We start from the raw sequence: 4,661 nt of genomic DNA, 5'->3' as shown, positions 1-4,661 counted from the left end.
TAATGCTTACCAGTTTGGAGGCTGATGATACTCTGCACTTCATTCAGGTGTGCAGACAGTAAAGAGAATAGGTAAGTTAGAGCATTGATTTCAATTTGATTTTAGAGCACTGACAGCTGACTTGACACTGGCTCTGAGGTGACTTGTGAGAATGGCGGCTCCTAGCCCTTCTCTTGGTAGCATGCATACCCACACTGAGTTTAGGTAGACTGGCTTAAACTAATTAAGAATGTTGAAGGTCAGACATGCAAATAAAGTTGTGGCCCATATTTCAACTCAATTACTGTCCTGTGTCTTCATTCCAGGGGTGTAGCAGCAATGTAAATATTCAAGTGGGTTTTTTTAAAGAAAACTCCATGCAATTGACTATTTCTAACTTACAAGTATTGAGCAAGTGCATAGATTCTACCATAGGGCACAAATGTAGGGCAAGCTTAAATGTATTTCAGACTGGTTTATTGCCAAAAACCTCTATTAAAGAATCCTTAGAAAACTTCTTGTGGAAGGCTAGTAAGAATTCATAGTTAGAGAATACTAATCCTTTTATAAAATACAATTCACGGTGTGAAGTGGCTTTTTATGTGTTTTTTAAACGTTATTCTTTATTGAATGACTATATTAAAATACAGAAAAAAAGATCAATGCCTTTAAAGTAATATAGAAAGTGGCTCTAATTAATGGAATAATTGCCTGTTTTCTAAAGGTGACAATGACATGAAATGGCAACACCAAGTCAACCTAAATACTAAGCATGGCATCTAGTCCCAAAATTCTTGGTCTGATAAAATGCTCACTGACATGAAATCAACTGTCAATAAACAACTAAAAGCATATTTGGAAGAGGTTAACTAAAGATATTAATAAGAGTGCTTGCCAAAGAGGAATCATGAATTTGAACATAACTGTACAACTGCAGCCAGTGCAGTTAATGTGATTATGCTATGAATTTATACTGATACACTGTGCCAACCCAAAGGTTTCCAGCTATCAGCTTTCATTCTTTTTTAAATTAGGAAAGATAACAATGCCAAACAAGATTATGGTCTGAGGGCAAATTCAGCAATACAGTTCAAGCAAATCATCAATATTACTTTCCCTTTCATCAATATCACTTTCCATCCCAGCCGTTCCTGTGCTGACATGGATGTGGAAGAAGGAGGATAATCAAATCACTTTCATTCTTAGAAAACAGAGCAATGGATTTTACAGCCAACTATGCCTTTTAACAGTGCAGAAATATAAAGTGATGTTTTGCGTTAGTGTTAAATCTATGGCTTAGCTGCAGACCATATGTATCACAGATGTCAAAGCTCATAATTACCTGGTTTGGACAATAGATGTCTAATTTGTAGTGCTTGCAGGTATGGCAAATCAAATGTCATGTCCCCAAAATATAAAAGCAGCTCTTCTATGCAGCTATGGTTTCTTTTTCACATGAAATAAGTAATCAAGTGAGTAATCCTGCAAACCTTTGCAGACCTCAGTGCTAACAGAGAGGAATGATGAACTGAATTTGACTTGTGGCCAACTCATGGTCTTTGTTGGAAATGAAAAAGAATGACTGCAAAACAAAGCAGGAGGCTTATGCCATTCTCGTGAGCATTTGCACTAAAACTCCATCAGCTCTGTGAAAAGTGCAGGACGGGGAAGAGGAGGTCACTATGGCAGAGGGGCACTTCACCACTGGTGATCAGGTCAGCAGAATTCTGGAACCCTGCCAGAATTCCAAACAGTTTTCCTTTTACTCTTTGAGAGGGTCCGGCCTTGTTTTCCCAATTGGCAATGGTGGCCACTATGGTATCCCTCCTGGCTTTATTCTGAAGTGATTCAGTATATAGATAAACTTCAAGGGAGGAGATATCTTTTAAAAACCTGATCTGCAGCCTGCAACTATTTGTATACACAGCAGTGAATGATGAGATGAGATTTGGGATAAAGTGAGCCCAGTTTCATTTAATATTTCATGAGATCTGCAACCGAGCACATTTCCTGGCTAATGGAACACTGTGAACTATCCTGTTAAGGGATAATAATTAACAAATTGAGCAGTTAATTCATGGCCCATGTTTCACCCTCACCACAGACCAGTTTGCCCAAATCATCACTCCCCCAGTCATCAAAATCTAAGCCCTAAGAGTATTCCTGTCCTTATGTCTTGGTTACCCAAGAGACAGGTCTGAGGAACACCCCCCCCTCATTCACCCTGATGCCTCAGAGCATTCACCATATTTGCCATTCTGTTTTCTGCCTGTGTTGTCCCCATCAATTGTGACCAAATTGGACTGCTTAAGGCCAAGCTATCTAGTGTGGCTCTCATGATACGGGAGCCCTGATTTATTCTCTAGGTGTGACTTCTGGCTTTGTCCCTCAACATTGATCTCCGGGGCAACTCCCAGCTCCTGGCTCATTTCAGACTACTGCCTATATGGGGCAGCCCTGTCACTAGTAAGGATGAAGCAATCATGTAAGATGAATGGAAAGAATTTTAAAAAATCATTCTGAGAAGGATCAAAAAATGATTTATAAGAGACTTCACATTCAAAGAGTTTGGAACAGTGGGGGGGGTGAGAGGGGATGAGGCAGCTAGACAAAGAAATTAAGTCAAATGAAAGCTTTTCAGAGAAGAAGAGAAACAATTGGTTGTCTAAAATCAGGAAAAAAACTAGTACCAAGGCTCAAATCAGTGTGTCAGGGAAGGGAAAAACAATAAGAGCCATGCAGGACAAAATATAAGATGAAATAGTCAGGTTAGGCAAACTGAATTACTAGTAGGAGCAACAAAGGAGAAAAAATAGGGCAACTTGGAGAAGAACAAGAAACGACAAGAACAGTAAACAGAACCAGTTGCATCCACGAAATTAAAAGCAAAAAGGAAAGCAGACATTTCTTGATAACAGTGCCATAATTGTGGCACTCGTGAAAATCTGCCCAAGTCCAGGCATCCTTTGAAAGCATCTTTCTGTTGGGCTGCCTTTGATCAGCTAGAGGTACATTCCCATGAGGAAACAACCACTGGATAATTCTGAGGAATTTTTAAAAGCTTTATCTATGTATGTTTATAGGTTACATTTGTTGAGATTATGTTCAGCGATGGGTGAATTCTCCAGAATTCTCCAATCAGTCTAGCTTGACAAGATCTTGCAGGAAATTCTTGGGAAAAGCTGGCCTATATTCTGAGGATTCTCTCCTTGCTCATAATGCTAATGTCTATGTGCCGATTGTGCTACACACATGCACCTTATCATATTGCACTTCAGAATTGTAGGTTCCCAAATTAATCCATGGTGGGCAACATTTAGAAATTCAACCATCACCTAGTTCCCTTGACCAAAACAGGGGTTTTAGATCTGGATTAGATCTGGGTAAACAACATAAAACGTCTGTAAGAAACTATTGAGAAAATTAACTCACAGATGTTGTTCACCAAAATAAAGGCTACTTGCTTAGATGGTCCAGTTACATAGTTCAACAGCTGCTTTCACACTGCTCATTTCATTATTCCAGCAATTTCTTTGCTGATAATTTGCACATTTTATTTGATCTTTCACACAACGAAAAAGCTACTTTCAGAAATCTAGTTGAATATAGTGGAAGTTTAGTACTCATTAACAATTCCAGAAATTATCCATTTGCAAGCTTGGGAACCTGGAAAATTGCAGGAATTTTATGGTATCTGCAGCCGCTCATATGACAGCATCCTGGCATGCAATGTGTTCCAGCCCTTTAGGCATGCATCATTTTTTTTCCTGATGAAAATTGTAGTGGTATTCCGGTGTAGACATGGGTACCAGCTTCCCCTTCCCTCTTTCCCCCCACACACATCTGTGTCTAGACACTAAGTCATGCAGTGAATTATGGGGGAACTATAGTGTGTAGTGTTATAACTAGTGAGGGACAAAAATAAGACATTGTTGCAGCCTTGTGAAAGGCACTTGTGTGACATGCTGGTATATCAGCCAAAAATGCCACAATTCCTTAACACAACAGGTACTGCAGTGTAAAAGGAATTTTAGAAATCGGGTCAGAAGCACTACCATTTTAATCCATGAAACGGATGCAGTAAGCCCTATGTGTGAAAGCAGCCAATGTGAGTTTCATTAAGACTAAGGAAGCTGTATCTTCTCCTTCCTCTAGGGATGGGCAAGGATTTTGCTGGAATTGAAAATAAAAATGGACTCCCCAACAATTCATGTATTCACAATCCCTGCAGAATGGTACAGAAGGCTACAAGCTTCCACAATTTTTCCTGACACTGGATATTAAACTGCATCTGATAGAACCTCAAGACTTGCTTCTTTTCTGTTCTGTTCTGTTCTTTGCTTTGCTTCCAAGAGCTACAAGGCCTGGCTATGCTCAGCAACACTTTTTTTACTTTTTTCCCTCCTCCTACTCATTGTATCTGATCCTCCCCCCATCCCAAAAGCAAATAGCATGCCTGTCAGTTTCACACAGTAAAGCAAAGAAGAGAGGCTGGTCAGTCAGCAAGAGGACTAAATATTGATCAATGGTGTGTGTGTGTGTGAGTGTGTGTGCATGAGCACGTGCATCCTTACTGAACTAGGCTTCTGAAGCAATCCCCCCACTTCCCTCACTCTCAACTCAGGCTGGACAGGCAAGGAGCTCCCATCTTATCAATATTCTCTTTCAAAACATTGATAATT

Source organism: Rhineura floridana, chromosome 1, assembly GCF_030035675.1.
Source record: "Rhineura floridana isolate rRhiFlo1 chromosome 1, rRhiFlo1.hap2, whole genome shotgun sequence".
Taxonomy (NCBI): domain Eukaryota; kingdom Metazoa; phylum Chordata; class Lepidosauria; order Squamata; family Rhineuridae; genus Rhineura; species Rhineura floridana.
This window is presented reverse-complemented; position numbering follows the sequence as displayed.